This window comes from Oncorhynchus masou, unplaced genomic scaffold, assembly GCF_036934945.1.
Source record: "Oncorhynchus masou masou isolate Uvic2021 unplaced genomic scaffold, UVic_Omas_1.1 unplaced_scaffold_1831, whole genome shotgun sequence".
In the NCBI taxonomy this organism is placed as follows: Eukaryota; Metazoa; Chordata; class Actinopteri; order Salmoniformes; family Salmonidae; genus Oncorhynchus; species Oncorhynchus masou.
Window position 1 is genome coordinate 84,661 of NW_027008344.1, and position 23,222 is coordinate 107,882.

The 23,222-nt window shown below is 42.3% G+C and overlaps 1 pseudogene; it reads left to right on the forward strand.

Moving 5' to 3' along the window:
- The first annotated feature begins 1,258 nt into the window (after window positions 1-1,258).
- LOC135532350 (sodium-dependent neutral amino acid transporter B(0)AT1-like) lies at window positions 1,259-18,989 on the forward strand (annotated as a pseudogene).
- Window positions 18,990-23,222: the final 4,233 nt, after the last annotated feature.

The window sequence follows — 23,222 nt, forward strand, 5'->3', positions numbered from 1 at the left end:
TCACCACCCAAAGGACTTCCAGCCAACTTGACACAACTGTGGGAAGCATTTAAGTTAACATGGGCCAGCATCCCTGTGGAATGCTTTCAACACCTTCTAGGATTCCATGCCCCAGCGAATTGAGGCTGTTCTGAGGGCATACTTTCATTCCGCAGTACTAGAGGGCAGAGTTAGCTATTCAACTGAAGTCATAAATTAGTCCTCTTTAAATGTAGTTCTCATTATTTCTCATTTATGTCATTATTTAATGAATCTCCACTGTTTCTGCTACTCTGTATTAGCTTGCTCTTAGGAGGATTTAGGTTCAGTTGTTACGAGGGTTTAGGTTCAGGTTGTTACGAGGGTTTAGATTCAGGTTGTTATGAGGTTTTAGGTTCAGGTTGTTACGAGGCTTTAGGTTCAGGTTGTTACGAGGGTTTAGGTTCAGGTTGTTACGAGGTTTTAGGTTCAGGTTGTTACGAGGTTTTAGGTTCAGGTTGTTACAAGGTTTTAGGTTCAGGTTGTTACGAGGGTTTAGGTTCAGGTTGTTACGAGAGTTTAGGATCAGGTTGTTGTTTCTAAAAGGGTAGCATGCACATCCTCCAACTAAATATTTCCTAATACATTTCAACTTATTTGATGGAGTTGATTGCATGATTGATTCTAATATGATGCCATTTCAATATGAATGGATACTGCTGTCAGGCCTGAGAGTCAATAGATGGTGGTGACTGGTCTGACCATGGATGTGCTGTACAGAGTCCACATGGGTGAGTTGGGAGGCTGCCCTCTTGAGATAAGTGTGTAGATGGTATATTTAAGCAATAAGGCCCGAGGGGGTGTGGTATTTGGCCAATATTCCCGGGCTAAGGGTTGTTCTTATGCACCATGCATCGCGGTAAAAAGCAATGTTCTGATATACCACGGCTTTGAGCCAATCAGCATTCAGGGCTCGAACCACCCAGTTTATAATAATTATTATGCGATGATCAAATCAAAACTTTGTGGATACAGAGAATCCACATGAATGACTCAGATAAAACAGCTAAAGTACTCGGTACAGTAAACAACAATAACATAATGATCCTCACCCTCACAACCACCATCTAATTGGAGTTAGTTTTACTCTATAGAGAAGACAGTATATTGGATACAAATAACAATGTTGAATGTTGAACCTTCATTGGAATTTATATCACTCATAAACGAGTCATAGAGATCATTATCAGAGGCCAATGACTGTAGATTACCATGGTGTACTAGCAAGAGGCATACGGAATGGGGTTGTAGGCGTGTGCAATGCGCCTCACATCCATCCAAGACATTGATTATAATCGGGAACAGTTTGCCCTTATTAATTAATAGCCTCCTTTGAACAGTGGATTACACATTCATCGGACTCCATAGAAAGTAGTCATATTTTCCATTTGCATTGAGCCTGTCCATCTGCGTGGAAGGAACCATGAGGTGTTTACAGGTATCCAACCAAGGCCTGGAAGAAAGGATCCCTTCCTATGAGGAACTGGAAAAGCTGGAGAATGAGGAGGCTGGGGACAGACCCAAATGGGACAACAAGGCCCAGTACATGCTGACTATCGTAGGTTTCTGTGTGGGACTGGGGAACGTCTGGCGCTTCCCATACCTTTGCCAGAGCCATGGGGGAGGTAGGTATTGTTGAATGTGCTGTTGAGGAGTAGGGTTGCAGAATACCGGAAACTTTCCTAAAATTCATGGGTTTTCCAGAAATCCGGTTTGAAGATTCCCTTAATACAGAGGGGAATAAGCAGGAAATATGGACATTTTGGGAAAGTTACTGTAATTTTGCAACTCTGTGTTTCTTTATGTACATACAACAGCAACAGAAAACCTCTCCTCCACCCTGCTTCTTGTTCTGTTCTCAGGTGCATTCATGATTCCTTTCCTGATCCTACTGGTTCTAGAAGGTGTTCCCCTGCTCCATCTGGAGTTTGCTATTGGTCAACGTCTAAGGAAAGGCAGTGTAGGTGTCTGGTCTGCCATCCATCCATACTTGACTGGCATTGGTAAGCAAAACACTCCATAGGAATTTAGACATGGGTAAAAAGGACCAAATCTCATTGGGCCACGGTGTTGTGTTGTGTTCCATAGGCATTGGATCCATGTGTGTGTCCTTTCTGGTCAGCCTGTACTACAACACCATCATGGCCTGGGTGATGTGGTACTTCTTTAACTCCTTCCAAGAGACGCTGCCTTGGAGCCAATGTCCAGTCAATGCCAACATGACAGGTAAGGCATCCATAGATAGCTAAGTTATCATGATGGAACATGATTCACTTTATACACACCCCTTATTTCTTTACCTGTCTGTCTTCAATCGCTTCATTCTATTGTATTTTTCCATGTGAATGAATGAAATAAACTTTCCCCAGGCCTGGTGTCAGAGTGTGAAAGAAGCTCTCCAGTGGATTACTATTGGTACAGAGAGACCCTGAACACCACCCCAGACATAGATAACACAGGTGGGCTACAGTGGTGGATGGTCCTATGCCATGTGTCTGCCTGGGCGTTGCTGTTTATCTGCATAAGTCGAGGCATTGAGACTACTGGGAAGGTACGGCATAACCTCTGCACAGCAAATCACTTTCTAATACTAAAGGAGCAGCAGCTGTCAATGTCAGAATTATCAAGGTTATGTTTATAGGCATTTGATTATTGAAGCGCTGAATCAAGGTTTCCTTTTTATGACATTATAGCCATATACAAAACAATACAGAATGATTTGTTTTACTATACTGAACAAAAATATAAATGCAGCATGCAACATTTTCAACAATTTTACTGAATTATAGTTCATATAAGGAAATTAATTAATTGAAATAAATTCCTTAGGCCCTAATCTATGGATTTCACATGACTGGGCAGGGGCAGGGGGCAGGGGCATGGGGCAGGGGCCAGCCAATTACACGTATGTTAAGCCGATTGGGCATACTGCCATATTCTCTAAAATGACATAAAGGCTTATGGTAGAGAAATTATCATTCAACTCCCTGGCAACTGCTTTGGTGGACATTCCTGCAGTCAGCATGCCAATTGCACGCTCCCTCAAAACTTGAGACATCTGTGGCATTTCGTTGTGTGACAAACCTGCACATTTTAGAGTGGCCTTTTATTGTCCCCAGCACAAGGTGCGCCTGTGTAATGACCATGCTATTTAATTAGCTCTTAATATGCCACACCTGTCAGGTGGATGGATTATCTTGGCAAAGGAGAAATGCTCACTAACAGGGATGTAAACAAATGTGTGCATAAAATTGGACAGAAATAAGCTTTTTGTGCATATGGAACATTTCTGTGATCTTTTATTTCAGCTCATGAAACATGGGACCAACTCCTTACATGTTGAGTTTATATTTTTGTTCAGTTTATATATTGATGCAATAAAGCATGTTACCATAGCACTCAAATGACCCAGCTGTTTTTAATAACAGCTTTGTTTACATTTACATTTACATTTAAGTCATTTAGCAGACGCTCTTATCCAGAGCGACTTACAAATTGGTGAATTCACCTTCTGACATCCAGTGGAACAGCCACTTTACAATAGTGCATCTAAATCATTAAGGGGGGGGGTGAGAAGGATTACTTATCCTATCCTAGGTATTCCTTGAAGAGGTGGGGTTTCAGGTGTCTCCGGAAGGTGGTGATTGACTCTGCTGTCCTGGCGTCGTGAGGGAGTTTGTTCCACCATTGGGGGCCAGAGCAGCGAACAGTTTTGACTGGGCTGAGCGGGAACTGTACTTCCTCAATGGTAGGGAGGCGAGCAGGCCAGAGGTGGATGAACGCAGTGCCCTTGCTTGGGTGTAGGGCCTGATCAGAGCCTGGAGGTACTGCGGTGCCGTTCCCCTCACAGCTCCGTCAAGCACCATGGTCTTGTAGCGGATGCGAGCTTCAACTGGAAGCCAGTGGAGAGAGCGGAGGAGCGGGGTGACGTGAGAGAACTTGGGAAGGTTGAACACCAGACGGGCTGCGGCGTTCTGGATGAGTTGTAGGGGTTTAATGGCACAGGCAGGGAGCCCAGCCAGCAGCGAGTTGCAGTAATCCAGACGGGAGATGACAAGTGCCTGGATTAGGACCTGCGCCGCTTCCTGTGTGAGGCAGGGTCGTACTCTGCGGATGTTGTAGAGCATGAACCTACAGGAACGGGCCACCGCCATGATGTTGGTTGAGAACGACAGGTTGTTGTCCAGGATCACGCCAAGGTTCTTAGCGCTCTGGGAGGAGGACACAATGGAGTTGTCAACCGTGATGGCGAGATCATGGAACGGGCAGTCCTTCCCCGGGAGGAAGAGCAGCTCCGTCTTGCCGAGGTTCAGCTTGAGGTGGTGATCCGTCATCCACACTGATATGTCTGCCAGACATGCAGAGATGCGATATGCCACCTGGTCATCAGAAGGGGGAAAGGAGAAGATTAATTGTGTGTGTCTGCATAGCAATGATAGGAGAGACCATGTGAGGTTATGACAGAGCCAAGTGACTTGGTGTATAGCGAGAATAGGAGAGGGCCTAGAACAGAGCCCTGGGGGACACCAGTGGTGAGAGCGCGTGGCGAGGAGACAGATTCTCGCCACGCCACCTGGTAGGAGCGACCTGTCAGGTAGGACGCAATCCAAGCGTGGGCCGCGCCGGAGATGCCCAACTCGGAGAGGGTGGAGAGCAGGATCTGATGGTTCACAGTATCGAAGGCAGCCGATAGGTCTAGAAGGATGAGAGCAGAGGAGAGAGAGTTAGCTTTAGCAGTGCGGAGCGCCTCCGTGATGCAGAGAAGAGCAGTCTCAGTTGAATGGCTAGTCTTGAAACCTGACTGATTTGGATCAAGAAGGTCATTCTGAGAGAGATAGCGGGAGAGCTGGCCAAGGACGGCACGTTCAAGAGTTTTGGAGAGAAAAGAAAGAAGGGATACTGGTCTGTAGTTGTTGACATCGGAGGGATCGAGTGTAGGTTTCTTCAGAAGGGGTGCAACTCTCGCTCTCTTGAAGACGGAAGGGACGTAGCCAGCGGTCAGGGATGAGTTGATGAGCGAGGTGAGGTAAGGGAGAAGGTCCCCGGAAATGGTCTGGAGGAGAGAGGAGGGGATAGGGTCGAGCGGGCAGGTTGTTGGGCGGCCGGCCGTCAAAGAAGCGAGATTTCATCTGGAGAGAGAGGGGAGAAAGAGGTCAGAGCACAGGGTAGGGCAGTGTGAGCAGAACCAGCGGTGTCGTTTGACTTAGCAAACGAGGATCGGATGTCGTCACCTTCTTTTCAAAATGGTTGACGAAGTCATCTGCAGAGAGGGAGGAGGGGGGGGGGGAGGAGGATTCAGGAGGGAGGAGAAGGTGGCAAAGAGCTTCCTAGGGTTAGAGGCAGATGCTTGGAATTTAGAGTGGTAGAAAGTGGCTTTAGCAGTAGAGACAGAGGAGGAAAATGTAGAGAGGAGGGAGTGAAAGGATGCCAGGTCCGCAGGGAGGCGAGTTTTCCTCCATTTCCGCTCGGCTGCCCGGAGCTCTGTTCTGTGAGCTTGAGTCATCGAGCCACGGAGCGGGAGGGGAGGACCGAGCCGGCCTGGAGGATAGGGGACATAGAGAGTCAAAGGATGCAGAAAGGGAAGAGAGGAGGGTTGAGGAGGCAGAGTCAGGAGAAAGGTTGGAGAAGGTATGAGCAGAGGGAAGAGATGAAAGGATGGAAGAGGAAAGAGTAGCGGGGGAGAGAGAGCGAAGGTTGGGACGGCGCGATACCATCCGAGTAGGGGCAGTGTGGGAAGTGTTGGATGAGAGCGAGAGGGAAAAGGATACAAGGTAGTGGTCGGAGACTTGGAGGGGAGTTGCAGTGAGGTTAGTGGAAGAACAGCATCTAGTAAAGATGAGGTCGAGCGTATTGCCTGCCTTGTGAGTAGGGGGGAAGGTGAGAGGGTGAGGTCAAAAGAGGAGAGGAGTGGAAAGAAGGAGGCAGAGAGGAATGAGTCAAAGGTAGACGTGGGGAGGTTAAAGTCGCCCAGGACTGTGAGAGGTGAGCCGTCCTCAGGAAAGGAGCTTATCAAGGCATCAAGCTCATTGATGAACTCTCCGAGGGAACCTGGAGGGCGATAAATGATAAGAATGTTAAGCTTGAAAGGGCTGGTAACTGTGACAGCATGGAATTCAAAGGAGGCGATAGATAGATGGGTAAGGGGAGAGAGAGAATGACCACTTGGGAGAGATGAGGATCCCGGTGCCACCACCCCGCTGACCAGAAGCTCTCGGGGTGTGCGAGAACACGTGGGCGGACGAAGAGAGAGCAGTAGGAGTAGCAGTGTTATCTGTGGTGATCCATGTTTCCGTCAGTGCCAGGAAGTCGAGGGACTGGAGGGAGGCATAGGCTGAGATGAACTCTGCCTTGTTGGCCGCAGATCGGCAGTTCCAGAGGCTACCGGAGACCAGGAACTCCACGTGGGTCGTGCGCGCTGGGACCACCAGATTAGGGTGGCCGCGGCCACGCGGTGTGGAGCGTTTGTATGGTCTGTGCAGAGAGGAGAGAACAGGGATAGATAGACACATAGTTAACAGGGTACAGAAGAGGCTACGCTAATGCAAAGGAGATTGGAATGACAAGTGGACTACACGTCTCGAATGTTCAGAAAGTTAAGCTTACGTAGCAAGAATCTTATTGACTAAAATGATTGAAATGAAACAGTACTGCTGGAGTAGGCTAGTTGGTAGTGGCTGCGATGTTGACACTACACTAATCAAGTCGTTCCGTCGAGTGTAATAGTTTCTACAGTGCTGCTATTCGGGGGCTAGCTGGCTAGCTAGCAAGGTTGATCGTTCCGTTACTTTAAAAGAACGACAATAGCTGGCTGGCTAACCTAGAAAATCGCTCTAGGCTACACAATTGTCTTAGATACAAAGACGGCTATGTAGCTAGCTAGCTACGATCAAACAAAACAAACCGTTGTACTGTAATAGTTACTACAGTGCTGCTATTCGGGGGCTAGCTGGCTAGCTACGTTAGAAGAACGACAATAGCTGGCCAGCTAACCTAGAAAATCGCTCTAGGCTACACAATTGTCTTAGATACAAAGACGGCTATGTAGCTAGCTAGCTACGATCAAACAAAACAAACCGTTGTACTGTAATAGTTACTACAGTGCTGCTATTCGGGGGCTAGCTGGCTAGCTACGTTAGAAGAACGACAATAGCTGGCCAGCTAACCTAGAAAATCGCTCTAGACTACACAATTGTCTTAGATACAAAGACGGCTATGTAGCTGGCTAGCTACGATCAAACAAATCAAACCGTTGTACTGTAATGAAGTGAAATGAAAATGTGATACTACCTGTGGAACGACGGAATGTTGACCGGGTAGTTGGAGTTCAATTCGGTAGAGGTTGGCTAGCTGTTGGCTAGCTAGCTAGCAGCATTTCCTACGTTAAGGACGACAAATAGCTGGCTAGCTAACCTCGGTAAATTAAGATAATCACTCTAAGTCTACACACTCTAAACTGCACAATTATCTTGGATACGAAGACAACTATGTAGCTAGCTGACACTACGCTAATCGAGTCGTTCAGTTGAGTGTAATAGTTTCTACAGTGCTAGTGGACAGTGGATGTTAGCTAGCTGCTTAGCTAGCTGCTGGGCAGATACGTTAGACGAAAATACGATAATTATGCAATTGTCGTTGATACAAAGACGGCTATGTAGCTGGCTAAGAAGAAGTTGCTAAGATTAGACAAATCAAACCGTTGTACTATAACGAAATGTAATGAAAAGTTATAAAAAGTTATACTACCTGCGGACCGAAGTGTAGATGCGGCCGCTCGCTCCAACCGGAACCGGATTGTTGACCTTTGTTGACCTTTGTTGACCTTTCTGACCTTTCTAACACCACTTTGACAGTGTAGACAGTTGTATTTTATATATATATATATTAAATATGGTATTATATATTGTATATACAGTGTATGTCACCATGGTGCAATCCTGGACATACAATTGTTGTAGTTTGTAGTTTATTGGAAAATACCAACTTTTCAAACACTCGAGGTAGACAAATATAGTTTATATAGAGTTTCAGCTAAAAGACAAACCCATTTAGTATTTTGAATACCTTTCAGAAACCAAATAATATTTGAAGGTATTTGAATATATGGCTGTCAAATATTTGATGAAGAATCCAAAAATTATAACAGTTAGTTGAATTAGTCAACATTTTTTATTATAAGCAAGTGGTTTGTAGGACTCTTAGATATGAGTCTTAATTTAGCCTATAACCTAGAATGAAATACACGAGGGACAAGGAATCACCTCAACATTAGACTAGACCATATTTGAAGCTTTAAACTAACAAACATATTTTCATAATGAGTGAGACATAAGGTAATACAGTAACACATGACATTAAGTTTTTATACTTGTGTAGTAACTTTGTCATTATTACAACAAGAACATTGTTGTTAAATTTGAGTTGATTTATAATTGAATAATAATGGAGTTATGACATAAGTGGAATAAGGAACAGTCACTATTCCTCTGGTGTACAGTAGTTACAACACTCAGGTCATTGCTATGCCATTAAAATGCAATTGACAAAGTATTGTGTAACAATAAGCTAATAAAATGTTGTTCCAAAAGTAATGATAGTTTATTACACAGGTACAAGAACAGTTTCATGTTAAGTGTTACTGAGAAAGCGAACAGTAACAAAATACGTCCATTAAGTGTCGAAAGGAAACTAAATGTTGCTGTTAGCTGTTAGCTGTTAGCAATGTTTGCAAATGGCTTGGAATTACTCTGCAGTATTTTCAGGCATCATTAAATTAATTGCAGCTTTCGACCTTTTAAGTGACATGTTGAAAGAATCATTCAGTGGTTGAGCATCACCACCTATTTATTCTTATCTGTACAAAATATCATTGGTTAATTGGTTTGACTTGATTTTGTGCACCTGGGGCAAAGGACATACAGGAGAATGTACATTTACAAAATGTTTAGATAGAAATGTATTGTGTAGATCAAATATATGACTGTCAGATAAATTGGGTATGGGTCATTGTGTGTTGTCTATTCATTCTATTTCTGCCAAGAGTGTGCAAAGCTGTCATCAAGGCAACGATTGGCTATTTGAAGAATCTCAAATATAAAATATATTTAGATTTGTTTAACAATTTTTTGGTTACTACATGATTCCATATGTGTTATTTCATAGTTTTGATGTCTTCACTATTATTCTACAATGTAAAGACCCCTTGAATGAGTAGGTGTTCTTAAACTTTGACCGATCGTATGTCACTATTTTGAGTCCATTTTAGTATATTTGCAATAATAGCACACAAAACAGTAACTGTCCAACTTCATAAAAGCATTCCTCTCTCCTCCCATTAGGCTGTGTATATCACCTCAACATTACCCTGTGGTCTCCTCCCATTAGGCTGTGTATATCACCTCAACATTACCCTGTGGTCTCCTCCCATTAGGCTGTGCATATCACCTCAACATTACCCTGTGGTCTCCTCCCATTAGGCTGTGTATATCACCTCAACATTACCCTGTGGTCTCCTCCCATTAGGCTGTGTATATCACCTCAACATTACCCTGTGGTCTCCTCCCATTAGCCTGTGTATATCACCTCAACATTACCCTGTGGTGTCCTCCCATTAGCCTGTGTATATCACCTCAACATTACCCTGTGGTCTCCTCCCATTAGGCTGTGTATATCACCTTAACATTACCCTGTGGTGTCCTCCCATTAGCCTGTGTATATCACCTCAACATTACCCTGTGGTCTCCTCCCATTAGGCTGTGTATATCACCTCAATATTACCCTGTGGTTTCCTCCCATTAGGCTGTGTATATCACCTTAACATTACCCTGTGGTGTCCTCCCATTAGCCTGTGTATATCACCTCAACATTACCCTGTGGTCTCCTCCCATTAGGCTGTGTATATCACCTCAACATTACCCTGTGATCTCCTCCCATTAGGCTGTGTATATCACCTCAATATTACCCTGTGGTCTCCTCCAATTAGGCTGTGCATATCACCTCAACATTACCCTGTGGTCTCCTCCCATTAGGCTGTGTATATCACCTCAACATTACCCTGTGATCTCCTCCCATTAGGCTGTGTATATCACCTCAACATTACCCTGTGGTCTCCTCCCATTAGGCTGTGTATATCACCTCAACATTACCCTGTGATCTCCTCCCATTAGGCTGTGTATATCACCTCAACATTACCTTATGTGGTGCTGACCATCTTCCTGATCAGAGGCTTGACCTTGAAAGGCTCTTTGAATGGAGTGAAGTTCCTCTTCACCCCAGATGTGAGTAGCTTACATTACTATCATCGAACAAAAGTATTTCTTCAAAGTATTTGATATTCCAAGTTCAGCCACAGATCCAGATCCACAAAGACTGCATCTAAGGCCTTTTAGCTAGCGTTAATATATGAGGTAGTATGATAGAATCAAAACGACATGCCTAACAACTTCTCTATGGGTGTGTGTTTCTCCAGATGAATGAACTAATGAACCCAACGACTTGGCTTGATGCGGGTGCCCAGGTTTTCTATTCATTCTCTTTGGCCTTTGGAGGTCTGCTGTCTTTCTCCAGCTACAACTCAGTGCAGTAAGTCCATACTGCTTGCTAATAACTACTAAATTACTTGCTGTTCACAACCCAGTTGAGCAGTAGTGTGCCGTGGTTCTGGGGCCTGGGCCTTCAGTGAAGTCCGACACAGTCCCACCCGAATTAATCCACCTCTTATTACCATCATTATGATGCCATGGCTCTACTATACATTTAGACAGAAACGCAGTATAACCAGGCATTGCCTCACCTTGAAATTTACATTTTTATTCATAGAATTGCAGGGGAAGAGTACAATACCTTTTCATTGTGCAGCTTCGTTGCCCTGCGCGCTTGTTCGTTGAGCTGTAGATCCACTCGGGTGTCCCCAAAAGTTTTCAAAAGTACCATTGTTTGTAAGTGCCCAGCCGTACTTTGGTGTCTCGTTGCTGCCTTGGTTAGACAACTCAGGTTTGCAAAGCCAGTGTGGCTCCAAACACCAAATCGATCACTTGCAAATAATAGGCATTCCCAGCAGTACAGTTTGCAGTGCTTCTCGGAGCCTGTCATTGTAGCGTCGGCTTTGTAGCGTCGGCGTCTACCTCTCCTGACAATGTCTAACTTTTCTTGAAAAGTTTGTCTTGAGAATGGCCTTATTATTATATCCTCGACCAAATCGATATCTTCTCCTTCCGCCATTGTGGGTTGAAAAAACAGCTTAGTAGTAATTCGTTGATCAATTTCAGTTTCCTAGTTCTGAGACCTGCCCATATAGGACCTGCCTCTCAATATTGGTAATCCAATCAAAAGACGTGCAGGCACTACGCCTGCTAGCTGGCTCCTGTGTAACACTGGAGCCAGCCAGCAGGCGTACAATAGCCAACTCTAAAGCTGATTGGTTGACACTAAATTTTAATTTCCATTCACAGATACAAGCGCCCGCACTGTTGATTCTGAATGCCTGAGGGCAGATTGTAGACCCCTGGCAACACATGATGGCTGAATATGATTGGATAAAATGTCTAACATAAAGACCAGCCCTCCAAATCTCAACCCGGGGCTGGAAGCAGTGCAACCAAGAGGAACGCTATGAAATGAAGAGTGTAACTCTTACTCTGGGGAATAATTTAATACATATTTAATATATTTAAAAATATATATATATTCTGATGATGTTTAGGCCAGCAGAGAAGGCCTTGCTGGCCCTGACGGCCCACCACTGCAGTTGAGACATTAAATCAATTCAAAACGTATCATATCTTGTACATAACCACTGCAAACTTAGGACCCAGTCCTACCTACCTCAAAGTGTGCAAGCTTAATATTCATCGTAAAATATTTTTAGCCATGATTTATACAAAAGTTAAAGTGATGGTGCAATATATCTAGTTTAGATTCAGCCCTTATGGCTGGTTTCTGATGGGATATGACAGTTGAACTAGATTCAACCATTATGGCTGGTTTCTGATGGGATATGACAGTTGAACTAGATTCAGCCCTTATGGTTGGATTCTGATGGGGTACGACAGTTGAACTAGATTCAGCCCTTATGGCTGGTTTCTGATGGGATATGACAGTTGAACTAGATTCAGCCCTTATGGCTGGTTTCTGATGGGATATGACAGTTGAACTAGATTCAGCCCTTATGGCTGGTTTCTGATGGGATATGACAGTTGAACTAGATTCAACCATTATGGCTGGTTTCTGATGGGATATGACAGTTGAACTAGATTCAACCATTATGGCTGGTTTCTGATGGGATATGACAGTTGAACTAGATTCAACCATTATGGCTGGTTTCTGATGGGATATGAGAGTTGAACTAGATTCAGCCATTATTGCTGGTTTCTGATGGGATATGACAGTTGAACTAGATTCAACCATTATGGCTGGTTTCTGATGGGATATGACAGTTGAACTAGATTCAACCATTATGGCTGGTTTCTGATGGGATATGACAGTTGAACTAGATTCAGCCCTTATGGCTGGTTTCTGATGGGATATGACAGTTGAACTAGATTCAGCCCTTATGGCTGGTTTCTGATGGGATATGACAGTTGAACTAGATTCAACCATTATGGCTGGTTTCTGATGGGATATGACAGTTGAACTAGATTCAACCATTATGGTTGGATTCTGATGGGATATGACAGTTGAACTAGATTCAGCCCTTATGGCTGGTTTCTGATGGGATATGACAGTTGAACTAGATTCAGCCCTTATGGCTGGTTTCTGATGTGGTACGACAGTTGAACTAGATTCAAGCCCTTATGGCTGGTTTCTGATGGGGTATGACAGTTGAACTAGATTCAACCATTATGGTTGGATTCTGATGGGATATGACAGTTGAACTAGATTCAGCCCTTATGGCTGGTTTCTGATGGGATATGACAGTTGAACTAGATTCAACCCTTATGGTTGGATTCTGATGGGATATGACAGTTGAACTAGATTCAACCCTTATGGCTGGTTTCTGATGGGATATGACAGTTGAACTAGATTCAACCATTATGGTTGGATTCTGATGGGATATGACAGTTGAACTAGATTCAGCCCTTATGGCTGGTTTCTGATGGGATATGACAGTTGAACTAGATTCAACACTTATGGCTGGTTTCTGATGGGGTATGACAGTTGAACTAGATTCAGCCCTTATGGCTGGTTTCTGATGGGATATGACAGTTGAACTAGATTCAGCCCTTATGGCTGGTTTCTGATGGGGTATGACAGTTGAACTAGATTCAGCCATTATGGTTGTTTTCTGATGGGATATGACAGTTGAACTAGATTCAGCCATTATGGTTGTTTTCTGATGGGGTATGACAGTTGAACTAGATTCAACCATTATGGCTGGTTTCTGATGGGATATGACAGTTGAACTAGATTCAGCCATTATGGTTGTTTTCTGATGGGATATGACAGTTGAACTAGATTCAGCCATTATGGTTGTTTTCTGATGGGGTATGACAGTTGAACTAGATTCAGCCATTATGGCTGGTTTCTGATGGGGTATGACAGTTGAACTAGATTCAGCCATTATGGTTGGTTTCTGATGGGGTATGACAGTTGAACTAGATTCAGCCATTATGGCTGGTTTCTGATGGGGTATGACAGTTGAACTAGATTAAATTCTTATGGCTGGATTCTGATGGGGTACGACAGTTGAACTAGATTCAAACCTTATGGCTGGTTTCTGATGGGATATGACAGTTGCACTAGATTCAAACCTCATTGCTGGATTCTGAAGGGTATTTATAAATGTTATTCTTCAAGAATAAAAAATGGATTTACAAATTCCAGATTGCTCCTTTAATGTGGTCTATTTCTCCAGTAATAACTGTGAACAGCCATTCCAGATTGCTCCTTTAATGTGTTCTATCTTTCCAGCAATAACTGTGAACAGGATGCAGTCATCATCTCTATCGTGAACGGAGCCACTGCTGTCTGACGCTGCAACAGTCATTTACACCATCATTGGCTTCCGAGCCACAGAGAAGTTTGATGACTGTATTTCTGATGTACCTATACTAGAATTAAACTAGAGTTGTTGCATGAAGATATGAACTACCCTCTAAATAAATGTTTTCGCTGGAAATATCCTGACACTGCTGAATACATTTGATATCCCAGAAGGAAACATCACTGAGAACAACTATGATCAGGTTCTTCATAGTCTCAATGGAACATATCCAGAGGTCATTCAGGGGCTCAACTTGAAAACCTGTGATTTGAATTCTTTCCTTAGTGAGGTGATTCATTCATTTTTATGAAATGGTACCTGAATGTAAAATGTTACCAATACAGTTGAAGTCGGAAGTTTATATACACTTAGATTGGGATCATTAAAATTCGTTTTCAACCACTCCAAAAATTTCTTGTTAACAAACTGTAGTTTTGGCAAGTTGAGGACATCTACATTATGCATGACACAAGTAATTTTTCCAACAATTGTTTACAGACAGATTATTTCACTATAATTCACTGTATCACAATTCCAGTGGGTCAGAAGTTTAATACACTATGCCTTTAAACAGCATGGAAAATTCTAGTTTATGTCATGGCTTTGAAGTTCTGATAGGCTAATTCATAATTTGAGTCAATTGGATTCTGTGGATGTATTTATACCTGAAACTCAGTGCTTTCTTCATCATGATTAAATCAAAAGAAATCAGCCAAGACCTCAGAAAAAAATGTAGACCTTCACAAGTCTGGTTCATTACATTTACATTTACATTTAAGTCATTTAGAACAGCCATTCCAGATTGCGACTTTAAATGTGAATTCACTTCTGACATCCAGTGGAACAGCCACTTTACAGTAGTGCATCTAAATCATTTAAGGGGGGTGAGAAGGTTTTATGGTTGTATTCAGTTCTTCATCATTGATCTGACAGTATGAATGGTTCTTATGGTTGTATTCAGTTCTTCATATTAGATCCGACAGGTTGAATGGTTCTTATGGTTGTATTCAGTTCTTCATATTAGATATGACAGTATTTACATTTACATTTAAGTTTTAGCAGAAATATCCAGAGCGACACAAATTGGTGAATTCACCTTTGACATCCAGTGGAACAGCCACTTTACAATAGTGCATCTAAATCATATGGTGAGAAGGATTCTTCCTATCCTAATGGAATTCCTTGAAGAGGTGGGGTTTCAGGTGTCTCCGGAAGGTGGTGATTGACTCCGCTGTCCTGGCGTCGTGAGGGAGTTTGTTCCACCATTGGGGGCCAGAGCATTCATTCAGTTTTGACTGGGCTGAGCCTGAACTGTACTTCCTCAATGGTAGGGAGGCGAGCAGGCCAGTGGATGAACGCAGTGCCCTTGCTTTGTAGGGCCTTCAGAGCCTGGAGATCATTAAAATTCGTTTTCACAGCCCGTAGGCAAACCATGGTCTTGTTAGCGGATGCAAACTGTAACTTTGAAGCCAGTGGAGAGAGCGGAGGAGCATCTGACGTGAGAGAACTGGGATGAACACCAGACGTAATTTTTCCATGAGTTGTTTTAATGGCACAGGCATTATTTCAGCCAATAATTCACTGTAATCCAGACAGATGACAAGTGCCTGGATTAGGACCTGCGCCGCTTCCTGTGTGAGGCAGGGTCTATGCCTGTTAAAGAGCATGAACCTTCAGGAAAATCACCGCCATGATGTTGGTTGAGAACGAAGGGTGTTGTCCAGGATCACGCTAATTCTTAATTTGGGAGGAGGACACAATGGAGTTGTCAACCGTGATGGATGATCATGGAACGGGCAGTCCTTCCCCGGGAGGAAGAGCTCAGCTGCGTCTTGCCGAGGTTCAGCTTGAGGTCATGATTAAATCAAACACTGATATGTCTGCCAGACATGCAGAATGCGATGTAGACCTTCATCAGAGTCTGAGAAGATTATCCTTGGGAGAAATTTGCAAATGCTCCACGTTCATCTGTACAAACAATAGGACGTAAGTATAAACACCATGGGACCACGCAGCTGTCATACCGCTCAGCAAGGAGACGCATTCTGTCTCCTAGAGATGAACATACTTTGGTGCGAAAAGTGCAAATCAAACCCAGAACAACAGCAAAAAACCTTGTGAAGATACTGGAGGAAACCGGTACAAAGTATCTATATCCACAGTAAAACAAGTCCTATATCAACATAACCTGAAAGTCCGCTCAGCAAGGAAGAAGTCACTGCTCCAAAACCGCCATAAAAAAGCCAGACTACTGTTTGTAACTACACATGGGGACAACGATCGTACTTTTTGGAGAAATGTCCTCTGGTCTGATGAAACAAAAATAGAACTATTTGGCCATAATGACCATCGTTATCTTTGGAAGAAAAAGGGGAAGACTTGCAAGCCAAAGAACATCATCCCAACCGTGAAGCAGACAGGGTGGCAGCATCATGTTGTGGAGGTGCTTTGCTGCAGGAGGGACTGGTACATTTCACAAAATAGATGGCATCATGAGGATGGGGAAATTATATGGATATGTTGAAGCAACATCTCAAGACAACAGTCAGGAAGTTAAAGCTTGGTCACAAATGGGTCTTCCAAATGGACAATGACCCCAAGCATACTCCCAAAGTTGTGGCAAAATGGCTTAAGGACAACAAAGTCAAGGTATTGGAGTGGCCATCACAAAGCCCTGACCTCAATCCTATAGAAAATTTGTGGGCAGAACTGAAAAAGCGTGTGCGAGCAAGGAGGCCTGACTCAGTTACACCAGCTTTGTCAGGAGGAATGGGCCAAATTCACCCAACTTATTGTGGGAAGCTTCTGGAAGGCTACCTGAAATGTTTGATCCAAGTTAAACCTTTATAAGGCAATGCGACCAAATACTAATTGAGTGTATGTAAACTTCTGAACCACTGGGAATGTGATGAAAGAAATAAAAACTGAAATAAATCATTCTCTCTACTATTATTCTGACATTTCACATTCTTAAAATGAAGTGGTAATCCTAACTGACCTAAAACAGGGAATTTTTACTAGGATTAAATGTCAGGAATTGTGGAAAAATTAGTTTAAATGTATTTGGCTAATGTGTATGTAAACTTTTGACTTCAAATGCATTTGTATAAGATTTGGTGCTAGGCTTCTGATTCATTCTCTCCTTGTCTTGGTGCAGGGGGTTGAAGGAACTGGTCTGGCCTTTATCGTGTTCACAGAGGCCATCACTAAGATGCCTGTATCTCCTGTTTGGTCAGTCTTGTTCTTCATCATGCTCTTCTGTCTCGGCCTGTCCTCCATGTTTGGCAATATTGAAGGAGTTCTGGTACCACTTCAGGACCTGGGGGTTTTCCCCAAGAGTTGGCCCAAAGAAGCCATCGCTGGTGAGATGAGACAAAGACATATGTCCCTTACACCATTTTGAAGGATGGAGATCCCTTTGTTAAATATCTTCTTCTTCTGTTACAGGGATAACATGTGTCCTCTGCTGCCTTGTTGGATTAATATTTGTTCAAGGCTCAGGGAACTACTGGCTGTCCCTCTTTGACAGCTATGGCGGGTCCATTCCTCTGCTGATCATTGCATTCTGTGAGATGGTCGGAGTTGTGTACCTCTATGGTATTGATAGGTGAGAATCAAATTCATTCTGTGAGATGGTCGGGGTTGTGTACCTCTATGGTATTGATAGGTGAGAATCATATTCATTCTGTGAGATGGGCGGGGTTGTGTACCTCTATGGTATTGATAGGTGAGAATCATATTCATTCTGTGAGATGGTCGGGGTTGTGTACCTCTATGGTATTGATAGGTGAGAATCAAATTCATTCTGTGAGATGGTCGGGGTTGTGTACCTCTATGGTATTGATAGGTGAGAATCATATTCATTCTGTGAGATGGGCGGGGTTGTGTACCTCTATGGTATTGATAGGTGAGAATCATATTCATTCTGTGAGATGGGCGGGGTTGTGTACCTCTATGGTATTGATAGGTGAGAATCATATTCATTCTGTGAGATGGTCGGGGTTGTGTACATCTATGGTATTGATAGGTGAGTAATACATTCATTCAGTGAGATGTTGGGGGTTACGTTACTCTATGGCATTGACAGGTTAGTATTGAAACAAAATTCTGTTGATTAACATGGTCCTTACATTCACCGTAGATTCATTAGTCTGGGCACTAATGAATGTTGACTATGTAAATTATTCGAACAGGTTCAACGATGATATTGAGTTCATGATCGGCCACAAGCCCAACCTCTTCTGGCAGATCACATGGAGATTTGTCAGCCCCGCCATCATGTTTGTCATCTTTGTGTTCTACTTTATCACTAAAGTCCAAGAAACACCCATGTACAAAGCCTGGAATCCTGAATCGGTAACGTTTCACTTTGTTGTCAGTGGCCAAATTAGTTATGAAATGAGGAGATTTCCCCTTGCATAATAGTAAATCAACATGCATGCACATGTTCTCTATTGGGTGTTTGAAAGGATCTCACTAGACATTGGCATCAGTAGCCTATAAACACACTTAACAAGGTTATTACTGTTTCTTCACAGGAAAACTTCCCTACATTGGAGGAGAAGGAATATCCAACCTGGATCTTTGCTATAATCTTCATCCTGGCAGGAATCCCGGTCTTTCTGTACCTCTTACGGCTATTTACAAATGTTTGAGGAACCGCTGCTGCAAGAAGGATAATGAGTTTAAACAAGACGACTTAAACACTATTGCCAAGCAAGTTCACCTGATGGATGAGGCTACCAAGAACAAACCAGACATCCCAGAGACAGCAGATGGAAGATAGTGATCAAATCACTAGCCCATTGTTGTTTTCATGACAGGCCTCCATTTATTTCCTTCATGCCACTGATAGCTGAAAGGAATAGATACGTTTGATAGTTTTACAAGGTTGTATGGATGAGGTATGACAGAAAAGCCATTAAAGCTTACATTGATTGACACATTGTCATTTTTGTGCTGAAAAGTCAACATTAAACTAAATTATATCCTTTGTTCTTGTTATGTTCTTGTTATAGCATAGTCCTTGGGGATTACCATTCAGTGTGTAGTTCTGGTCTTGCTATAGCATAGTCCTTTGGGATTACCATTCAGTGTGTAGTTCTGGTCTTGCTATAGCATAGTCCTTTGGGATTACCATTCAGTGTGTAGTTCTGGTCTTGCTATAGCATAGTCCTTTGGGATTACCATTCAGTGTAGTTCTGGTCTTGCTATGGTATAGTCCTTGGGGATTACCATTCAGTGTGTAGTTCTGGTCTTGCTATAGCATAGTCCTCGGGGATTACCATTCAGTGTGTAGTTCTGGTCTTGTTATAGTATAGTCCTTGCTATGGGGATTACCATTCAGTGTGTAGTTCTGGTCTTGCTATAGCATAGTCCTTGGGGATTACCATTCAGTGTGTAGTTCTGGTCTTGTTATAGTATAGTCCTCGGGGATTACCATTCAGTGTGTAGTTCTGGTCTTGCTATGGTATATTCCTTGGGGATTACCATTCAGTGTGTAGTTCTGGTCTTGCTATGGTATATTCCTTGGGGATTACCATTCAGTGTGTAGTTCTGGTCTTGTTATAGTATAGTCCTCGGGGATTACCATTCAGTGTGTAGTTCTGGTCTTGCTATAGCATAGTCCTTGGGGATTACCATTCAGTGTGTAGTTCTGGTCTTGCTATAGCATAGTCCTTGGGTGTATTACCATTCAGTGTGATTAATTACTGGAATATTTGATTCATCTGGTTATACTGTTCAGATGAATCTGAAAGGGGCACCATTATGGGTTGCCTATAGAGAGACTTTTGAATGAACTCTATCAGTAGTTATCATTAATCGTTAGTGTTAATCATATCAACAATATAATCATTTCTACCATGTTCTCATTCTGAACAGTTGTCGAGTGTCTGGAACCTCAAGAACCCAGTAGCTCGTAAAGTAAAACAATGCCACAAATAATTCATTTAAGGTTTTATTTACTAGACTAAATCAGTTGGAAAATGAGGTAGTTAAAGATACAATATAAAAGCAGGGTATAAGGAGATACAACACAGTTATTGAGGTGAGAATCTCCACAGGTCGATATGAATGAACTTCCATACTCAAGTCAGGCAGTACAACAGAATATTCACAGGATTTTTGAGAATGACTTGATCTTAGTAATTGAAAGAGACAATGTGAAAGGGGTTCACCAACACATTCTTTCACAACCGTGACCTTATAGAGAGCTTCACCAACCAGGAATAGACAATGAACTAGGCAATCAGTTAGCATCCGAATGTGGACAATGCCGGGACGGTATTGATCATGGGCTCGTAAAGTCGACCAGCCGTCTTATAATTACTCAATACCTTCCAATATGTCACACACAACGCCAGTTTCAGAGGAATTTAAGAATGCAATTGTCAGAATTTGGCCAGGATTGTTCAGGTTTTGGTCACTAGATGCCCCCATTTGGTCACTTTTTTGACCCTTTTGTTTTTCCCTTGTTCTAGTTATTAGTTGCACCTGTGCCTCATTTCCCTTGAATGTATTTAAACCCTTAGTGTTCCTCAGTTCTTTGCTCTGTGTTTGTATGTTAGCACCCAGCCATGCTATGAACTTTTGTTTCTCTAGATTTTTTTCTTGTTTATTTTTTTCTTATTCTTTTGAGGTTTGTTTTGTTCCCTGCTGTTCTTACCACTTTGTGGATTTTCCTTGTGTCTTGGAGGATATACATTTTTTTTCTCTTGGAATTACTTTTGACGTTGTGGATTTATATTTTTGCCTGACAATCTTTTCCTTCTTTCTTTATTAAACCGTCTCTAATACTGCTGTGTCTGCCTCATCTCCTTACTAAGTGAGTTTACTAAGTGACTTTTCTCACACTGGAGACCCGAGTTCGTAACTTGGTCCTGACAGCAATAGGTCATGTACTTGAATGCCGATGTTGCCTGACCAAGTGGATTCCTCGAGGATGTGATGGAGAAAGAAAAGGTCCATTGTCCTCTTCTCTTGACAGTAGTGATATGAGGCCAACAGGCCAAAAATAGCTCACAGCCAAAGGAGTGAGTCCCACTTCTCTCTCTCGCACAGTCCTCTGTCCTCAGTCCCGGAAGGTAAAGTCTATTAGAGTTGTTTCCATTCTTTCTCTGATCCAGGTCAGGATGCATTGTGAAGTCAGTCCATTGGTCTTGAATGAGAAACAGTGCATTTCGCAGGATGCCCTCGGGGATAATTGCTTCCGTCTGAGTAGGACTGAAGCAATCCACTCATAGCCTGGTTCCTCTCTAGGTTTCTTCTTAGGTTTTGGCCTTTCTAGGGAGTTTTCCCTAGCCACCGTGCTTCTACACCTGAATTGCTTGCTGTTTGGGGTTTAGGCTGGGTTTCTGTACAACACTTTGAGATATCAGCTGATGACATCAGGGCATTATAAATACATTTGATTTTGATTTAACTGTAAAGGGGCAGAGGATCAAGGAGGTGTCACATTTTAAATACTTAGGAATAATTATTGACTGACCTTTCCTTCAAAAACCAAATAAAACAAGTATATGGAACAGCAAAATGCAACATGGTGAATTTCAAATTGATCAGAAACCAAATGTCAACAGATGCTGCTAAACTGTACACGCACTTAGTTATTTTATCCCATCCCTCGTCCTGTTTTACAACCTGGTCACAAGCTAGTATCACAGCAATGAAACCACTTCAAAAGCTCTAATTTAACTCTGAAAGTACTGGACAAAAAATCATACACTTATCACCACTGCAATAACATTAAGAAATACAACCTACTGAGCTTGGGCAGCTTCTTATGCCTTGCCAACACTTCTCTGCTGTTTAAGGTCACTCATGACCTTGCCCCACCACCTCTTAAGCAGTTAAGCAGCTTGTTAACTATTACAAGGACAATACAAGGACAATATCAGGAGTTTCAACCAGAGGGGGCTGCTCAACTCGGTTTATGTCCACAAAATGTATCCAGACATCTTTTCAGTCAGAGCGTCTAGATTATGGAACAACCTGACAACCAGTGTGAGAGAGTGCAGTACCTTTGCTGGATTCAAGGAAAATAAGTGGCTGAAGGTCAGTCATGTGAACATTAACACATTTCAACTCTTAAGATCACAACTGTAGGACTAAGGGACATTTAAACTCTGACATAAAACTAGCAATCTATTGTCTACTGTATATTTGGATTATTATATATACATGGATTATTATTTATATACAGTAGCAGTCAAAAGTTTGGACACCTACTCATTCAAGTGTTTTTTCTTTCTGTTTTTCCTTTTTTCTTTCTACATTGTAGAATAATAGTGATGACATCACAACTATGAAATAACACATACGTAATAATGTAGTAAGCAAAAGAGTGTTGAACAAATCAATATATATTTTATATTTGAGATTCTTCAAAAGTAGCCACTTTTGCCTTGATGACATCTTTGCTCACTCTTGGCATTCTCTCAACCAGCTTCATGAGGTAGTCATCTGGAATGCATTTCAATTAACTGGTGTGCCTTGTTAAAAGTTCATTTATGGAATGTCTTTCCTTCTTAATGAGTTTGAGCCAATCATTTGTGTTGTGACAAGGTAGGGGTGGAATACAGAAAATAGCCCTTTTTGGGTGTCTATTTGAAGAATCTCAAATATAAAATATATTTTGATTTGATTAACACTTCTTTGGTTACTACATGATTCCATATATGTTATTTCATAGTTATATCTTTTGGTTACTACATGATTCCATATGTTTTCATAGTTATATCTTTTGGTTACTACATGATTCCATATGTGTTATTTCATAGTTATATCTTTTGGTTACTATATGAGTATACAGTATATATATACAGTATATATATATACATTATATATATATTATATATAACATTCATAGTGCTTTTATGATTAAAAGTTAAGTCGGCTTTCAAAGATGCTTTCCTGATCCCTTATCTCATTGGTGTTTGAGGGCCTTCCCCTGCTGCATTTGGAGCTGGCGATTGGACAGAGGCTCCACATGGGAAGCATTGGAGTTTGGAACTCAATCTAGGAGGAGTAGGTGGGCTGGTTTGGCATCAAAGAAATCCAGATCTTAAATAGTTACATGTGTAATAATTCCATGTGTCCTGTTACTGTCTAACAATTTGGAAATGTGATTGTTTGTTGGAAATATCTGTGTACAGTTTTATAGTTTTCAGGGATGCTAAATAAATTAATAAGTAATCTTCCAAACAAGATTTCTGGAAAACCTGGG